Genomic DNA, 8,325 nt, shown 5'->3' with positions numbered 1-8,325 from the left:
AGGAAGAACTTGCCTCTTAAAGGCTGATAAACATTTGATAGCTAAAGGATTCCTGGCAGCCCTAAGACACAGTTTAGTGTCTCAGAGTTGTAGGAACTTCAGTAGTGTTTTCAATGAGGCAGGATACATGTGGGATGAGAGGTGTTGTCATCTTTGGAAAATACAGTGTAGTGGTGAGAACAGGCCATGGTTGGCAAATACTAGTGAACTATACAGGTCAAAGGAAGTAAATACTTACTACAATTATAAATGTGAATTGGTTATGTAATTTAATTTCCCAAACATTTGATAACACCTATTGTTATCTTGAAACATAAAATCTATAACGTTTTTACTCAGATCAGGAAAAAAAAACTGTGAAAGCAATTCAACTGCCACTCAAGGACATCATTTATCTTAAAATTATCTTACTTGGAGCAAGCATTTATATATCCACCGTTTTACAGACAAGCAAAAGCTAAGATAATTCAGCACCACCCAACAAGCTCTAATATGCTCTAACAAATGCTAAAGGAACTTCTCTAAGTGGGAAACACAAGAGAAGAAAAGGACCTACAACAACAAACCCAAAACAATTAAGAAAATGGTCATAGGAACATACATATTGATAATTACCTTAAACGTGAATGGATTAAATGCTCCAACCAGAAGACACAGGCTTGCTGAATGGATACAAAAACAAGACCCATATATATGTTGTCTACAAGGAACCCACTTCAGACCTAGGGACACATACAGATTGAAAGTGCGGGGATGGAAAAAGATATTCCATGCAAATGGAAATCAAAAGAAAGCTGGAGTAGGAATACTCGTATCAGATAAAATAGACTTTAAAATAAAGAATGTTACAATAGACAAGGAAGGAAACTACATAATGATCAAGGGATCAATCCAAGAAGAAGATATAACAATTATAAATATATATGCACCCAACATAGGAGCACCTCAATACATAAGGAAACTGCTAACATCTATAAAAGAGGAAATTGACAGTAACACAATAATAGTGGGGGACTTTAACACCGCACTGACACCAATGGACAGATCATCCAAAATGAAAATAAGGAAACAGAGGCTTTAAATGACACAATAGACCAGATAGATTTAATTGATATTTATAGGACATTCCATCCAAACACAGCAGATTACACTTTCTTCTCAAGTGCGCACAGGACATTCTCCAGGATAGATCACATCTTGAGTCACAAATCAAGCCTCAGTAAATTTAAGAAAATTGAAATCATATCAAGCATCTTTTCTGACCACAATGCTATGAGATTAGAAATCAATTACAGGAAAAAAATGTAAAAAACACAAACACATGGAGGCTAAACAATACGTTACTAAATAACCAAGAGATCACTGAAGGAATCGAAGAGGAAATAAAAAAATACCTAGAGACAAATGACAATGAAAACACGATGATCCAAAACCTTTGGGATGCAGCAAAAGCAGTTCTAAGAGGGAGGTTTACAGCTATACAAGCCTACCTCAAGAAACAAGAAGAATCTCAAATAAACAATCTAACATTACACCTAATGAAACTAGAGAAAGAAGAACAAACAAAACCCAAAGTTAGCAGAAGGTAAGAAATCATAAAGATCAGAGCAGAAATAAATGAAATAGAAACAAAGAAAACAATAGCAAAGATCAATAAAACTAAAAGCTGGTTCTTTGAGAAGATAAACAAAATTGATAAACCATTAGCCAGACTCATCAAGAAAAAGAGGGAGAGGACTCAAATCAATAATTAGAAATGAAAAAGAAGAAGTTACAACAGACACCGCAGAAATACAAAGCATCCTAAGAGGCTACTACAAGCAACTCTCTGCCAATAAAATGGGCAACATGGAAGAAATGGACAAATTCTTAGAAAGGTATAACATTCCAAGACTGAACCAGGAAGAAACAGAAAATATGAACAGACCAATTACAAGCAATGAAATTGAAACTGTGATTAAAAATCTTCCAAGAAACAAAAGTCCAGAACCAGATGGCTTCACAGGTGAATTCTATCAAACATTTAGAGAAGAGCTAACACCTATGCTTCTCAAACTCTTCCAAAAAATTGCAAAGGAAGGAACACTCCCAAACTCATTCTATGAGGCCACCATCACCCTGATACCAAAACCAGACAAAGATACTACAAAAAAAGAAAATTACAGACCAATGTCACTGATGAATATAGATGCAAAAATCCTCAACAAAATACTAGCAAACAGAATCCAAAAGCACATTAAAAGGATCATACACCATGATCAAGTGGGATTTATCCCAGGGATGCAAGGACTCTTCAATATATGGAAATCAATCAATGTGATACACCATATTAACAAATTGAAGAATAAAATCCATATGATCATCTCAATAGAGGCAGAAAAGGCTTTTGACAAAATTCAACACCCATTTATGACAAAAACTCTCCAGAAAGTGGGCATAGAGGGAAACTACGTCAACATAATAAAGGCCATATATGACAAACCCACAGCAAACATCATTCTCAATGGTGAAAAGCTGAAAGCATTTCCTCTAAATCAGGAACAAGACAAGGATGTCCACTCTCACCACTATTATTCAACATAGTTTTGGAAGTCCTAGCCACAGCAATCAGAGAAGAAAAAGAAATAAAAAGAATACAAATTGGAAAAGAAGAAGTGAAATTGTCACTGTTTGCAAATGACATGATACTATACATAGAGAATCCTAAAGATGCCACCAGAAAACTACTAGAGCTAATCAATGAATTTGGTAAAGTTGCAGGATACAAAATTAATGCACAGAAATCTCTTGCATTCCTATACACTAATGATGAAAAATATGAAAGAGAAATGTAGGAAAGACTCCCATTTACCACTGCAACAAAAAGAATAAAATACCTAGGAATAAACCTACCTAAGGAGACAAAAGACCTGTATGCAGAAAACTATAAGACACTGGTGAAAGAAATTAAGGATGATACAAACAGATGGAGAGATATACCATGTTCTTGGATTGGAAGAATCAATATTGTGAAAATGACCATACTACCCAAAGCAATCTACAGATTCAATGCAAGCCCTATCAAATTACCAACAGCATTTTTTATGGAACTAGAACAAAAAATCTTAAAATTTGTATGGAGACACAAAAGACCCTGAATAGCCAAAGCAGTCTTGAGGGAAAAAAATGGAGCTGGAGGAATCAGACTCCCTGACTTCAGACTATACTACAAAGCTACAGTAATCAAGACAATATGGTACTGGCAGAAAAACAGAAAGATAGATCAATGGAACAGGATAGAAAGCCCAGAGATAAACCCACGCACCTATGGTCAACTAATCTATGACAAAGGTGGCAAGGATATACAATGGAGAAAAGACAGTCTCTTCAATAAGTGGTGCTGGGAAAACTGGACAGCTACATGTAAAAGAATGAAATTAGAACACTCCCTAACACCATACACAAAAATAAGCTCAAAATGGATTAGAGACCTAGATGTAAGACCAGACACTATGAAACTCTTAGAGGAAAACATAGGAAGAACACTCTTTGACATAAATCACAGCAAGATCTTTTTTGATTCATCTCCTAGAGTAATGGAAATAAAAACAAAAATAAACAAATGGGACCTAATGAAACTTCAAAGCTTTTGCACAGCAAAGGAAACCATAAACAAGACGAAAAGACGACCCTCAGAATGGGAGAAAATATTTGCAAACAAATCAATGGACAAAGGATTAATCTCCAAAATATATAAACAACTCATGCAGCTCAATATTAAACAAACAAACAACCCAATCCAAAAATGGGCAGAAGACCTAAATAGACATTTCTCCAAAGAAGATATACAGATGGCCAAGAAGCACATGAAAAGCTGCTCAACATCACTAATTATTAGAGAAATGCAAATCAAAAGTACAATGAGGTATCACCTCACACCATTTAGAATGGGCGTCATCAGAAAATCTACAAACAACAAATGGTGGAGAGGGTGTGGAGAAAAGGGAATCCTCTTGCAGTGTTGGCGGCAATGTAAACTGATACAGCCACTACAGAGAACAGTATGGAGGTTTCTTAAAAAACTAAAAATAGAATTACCTTATGACCCAGCAATCCCACTACTGGGCATATAACCAGAGAAAACCATAATTCAAAAAGACACATGCACCCCAATGTTCATTACAGCACTATTTACAATAGCCAGGTCATGGAAGCAACCTAAATGCCCATTGATAGATGAATGGATAAAGAAGATGTGGTACATATATACAATGGAATATTACTCAGCCATAAAAAGGAACGAAACTGGGTCATTTGTTGAGACGTGGATGGATCTAGAGACTGTCATACAGAGTGAAGTAAGTCAGAAAGAGAAAAACAAATATCGTATATTAACGCATATATGTGGAACCTAGAAAAATGGTACAGATGAACCAGTTTGCAGGGAAGAAATTGAGACAGAGATGTAGAGAGCAAACGTATGGACACCAAGGCTGGAAAGCGGTGGGGGGTGGGGGTGTTGGTGTGATGAATTGGGCGATTGGGATTGACATGTATACACTGATGTGTATGAAATTGATGACTAAAAAGAACCTGCTGTATAAAAAAAAAATAACATATAATTCAAAAATTAATAAAAATTTTTACAAAAGATAAATTGCACAGCCACATGGAATATAGAGTATTTGTCTGAAAGTCACCTAGCAAATTTTAAAAGTAATTTAATTCAACAAATATTTATTGTGCAAGTAGTATAGGTAGTATTTAGCCCCCAGTTTTTTAGAATTTACAATTTAGTTTAGAGGGGCAGGGCACACTAATATCCATGTAACAAGAAGAAGAGAAGAATTTATGCCTCTTTATTTAGCAAACACTCTCAAAGGGAAGAAATGGCTATTTTATCAAGAAAGTAGGTGTAGCCTTAACATTAAGCTATGACTATAACATTCTTCACTAAATTATGAAAATCGGGACTTCATCCAAAGAGGGTCAAGATTTCACCTCTAAGGTCATTCTAAAGCATAAACCTCAAAAACAATGTTATAATGAGGCTTCAGTGTATTTAGAATCCAAACTCTTTTAAAATTCACTTGGGAATCATTAAAATATTTACTTGAGTTCTTTTTTTCGCTTCCACCTTCACTAACTTGTAAGGTTAGATACCTAAATTCCCTCTTTGCCTCTGCTATGTATTCCCATCCTCTTCTCAAGGTAGATTTTCAAGTACATTGATAATTCCATCATCAAATTCCCAATTATGGAAAAATGAACCACCAGCTTAGTCTAGGGCCTGAGCATCCAAACGCTGCAGGTTAAGGTTTTTTAAAGCTTTGTCTTCTCAAACTTCCTAAGACCACACTGAGACTTCTGTAATGAAAGTACTAGTAAGACAATGGACTTGAAGGCCACTTTCAGTATATTTTCAAGCCAATTCTCTTGGGTATGGTTTCCTCCACTATGAATTGAGGGTATCACCCACCTTACTCAGCTCTCAGGGTAGCTGTGAGGATCTTGGAACACAATGAATATAGGATAATTCACACTTGTGAACTGGAGAGGACTATCTGGAGGTAAGAGATTATTACTATACTCTGGAAACAAAATTCTTCTCCTCCCCGCCAAAAGTCTACGAAACCCAAGCTGCTTTACCCATTTTTCTTCAGTGTATCAAGAATGCATCACTACTCAAGATGCCGTGCATGCAATCTGTCCTGCCAACATTTTTAAGTCTGCAGAACAAATATAAATGGATACGTGGATGGATTCCTGGCCTCAGTCCTATATAAATACAAACGTGCTCTATTCATGATGATTTATATGTAACCAAGACATCCCACACATTTCCTTATAAGAAGGGTTAATTGTGGGCTATTAAAGATACACAGTGATCAAGTAGCCTGCATCACTCTACTATGAGGGCTTAGAGAGCTGCACAAAGTCACATTTGGCAATGTTGATTTAACACCTCATAAAAAATCTAACTCTTTAGAAAAGCACTCTGGTCTTCAGGCTGGGGACACAGTGAGAAGAGTTTAAAATAGGCCAGTTAGCCAACTTTTCTTTTTAAACCTAAAAGCTTGTCCAGAGCATGATACAACAGACTTTTAAATGTTCAAAGAGAATTGAGAGTACTTTGTCAATGTACCAAGACGACTAGTGACTTTTCTCAGCAAACTACATTTTAATTCCATATTTTTTATATGTTCTACAGAAGATTAGGGTGATGTTTTCAATTGCTGGGTTTCATTAAATAAAAAGTTTAAAATATACCTACCCTAAAAGTAGAATAATAATTTTAGGATTAATATCTTTGCTCTATTGGCCATGTTATATTTTCAAAACAGTTTTCTATTATTAAATAAGACAACACTGAAATATCATATATGTCCAGAGAGCCTCTAGAACATTATTATGTGAAGAAATTATACCTTCCTCTTTAGATTACACATTTTGGCAAAACAGAAAACTGAGTAATTGGTTAACTGAACATTTTCCCAAAATTAATTTTCTTGAGTATATTTCCAAAGACCATATGGACAGAATAATAGCTGAGATGGTTTTTCCATTTAATCCTTTATCTGTTTCTTTAGGAATAAGAGTCATAGTAAATATATCAAAGTAACTGAATATTTTACATTAGAAACCTGATTTTCTTTAAAGAATTGTATTTGTATTTCCCAGTTCTTGGAACTGAAGACCAAGTCTCATCCTAGTGTCTGGTACCATAAGTACATGTCCCTCCTGCCACAGAACACGGCTTGTTTGGTGACTCGGAAGCCCATGTGAAGGCAACAGATCTCGTGGGAAGAATAATGTAAGGAGGAGCCTAGTCAGTGTGGCCAGGGGAGTATGGATTAATGGGAACTGGAAGGTTGTGGTTGCCTAGAGACGAGGTCCACTCCTTAATACTGTCACAAATCCTCTGAATTCCTTTCTCTTTCTCTCTCAACTCTTGAATAGATCCTTGGCCTCTGCAAACAAAGAGCTCCAGTCGCAATTCTATGAATCATTTGCTCCATAGTGTTGGGTATGTTAACATCCCTGATGCTTAGATGATTTGCCTTTAAAAATAGAGACCTAGCTCTTCCCACCTCTGACATCCGCAGCGAGCTCCAAATCCAAGAACTACTTAGCTTCTAAATGATGGTTTGTCAAGATGCCCCCCCGCAAAATATATATTCATATCATAGAGAGTAAAGTATTAAACATTTAAGAATCTCTACTGAAATAAGAAAATTAAAGGAATAAAATAAGAAGAATGTCAACGGCCAATCCATAAAGATGACCTTGCCTTAGTTACCCTTAACATCATAATACACATTCTCAATTCTACTGCTCCCAATAAATTTTTAAAAAAAGTTTTAGATTTCTTAGGCTAGATCACATAAAATTGCCAATACTTAACCATTTTGACATACAATAATGATTTTAATAACACCCCAGACACAAGAATATTTGGATTAAACGTGAAATTTTGAGCTAATAAGCTACTCTTCCACATCTAAGTATATTAAGTTTTTAAAAGTTTTAAATGAACAGTAGTGTTAAAAATTTTTTCAATGTTGTTACTTTTTTTTTTTCTGGTTCTAGTAAGAGCCACAATGACAATTTTGAGTGGTTCTTTTAGGATAGAATTTCCTGTATTTTCCACTCAGTGATATGAAATCACAGGACAGCTCTAAATTTCACATGGGTCACATAGCACAGAGCAGGTAGGCCTTCGGAATACTGAAATTCTCACTGTCAGCAGGGAGAAGCAGATCACACTTAGAATAATAAATATCATTTCTAAAAAACTCTCAGCTGATTGTGAAAGAAGGTAACTAAAACACTGTTTATGTAATTAAGTGTTTATTTGGTGCTCAGAGAGAGGTAGTTTGCTACAAGCAAATACCTCGAATGTGTTTGACTACCAGATTCCATTCCCTGTGTCAATAGCACATTGTTCTCCCACATCTGTATTCCCAGAACACACTGTGCAGACTTCCTGCCTCATAACATAGTAACTCGTTTCCTTCTGTCCCCTCTCTTGAACCTGAGGGCTCCTGATGCAGGAATGAACCCTTATCTACCTTTGTACCCTTAGCCCAATGCCTGACACATAGTAGGTGCTCAACAATTTTGGATGAAAAGTCTCAATTATTCCCATAGAAATAGAATTGGAAAACAGACTGATTCCAAAAAGTTTTTAGAATTAGAATCAACAGGACTTGACAAACCCTTGGAAGTAGGGAATAAGGGACAGGAAAAAGCCGAGGATAAGTCAGATTTCCAGCTTGGTAAGGCATAAATTCAAGAATAGTCGGGAGGCAGGGACATAGTTTGGACAAATTGAGTCTGCAATAT

This window comes from Hyperoodon ampullatus (genome assembly GCF_949752795.1).
Source record: "Hyperoodon ampullatus genome assembly, chromosome: 17".
NCBI lineage: Eukaryota > Metazoa > Chordata > Mammalia > Artiodactyla > Ziphiidae > Hyperoodon > Hyperoodon ampullatus.
This window is presented reverse-complemented; position numbering follows the sequence as displayed.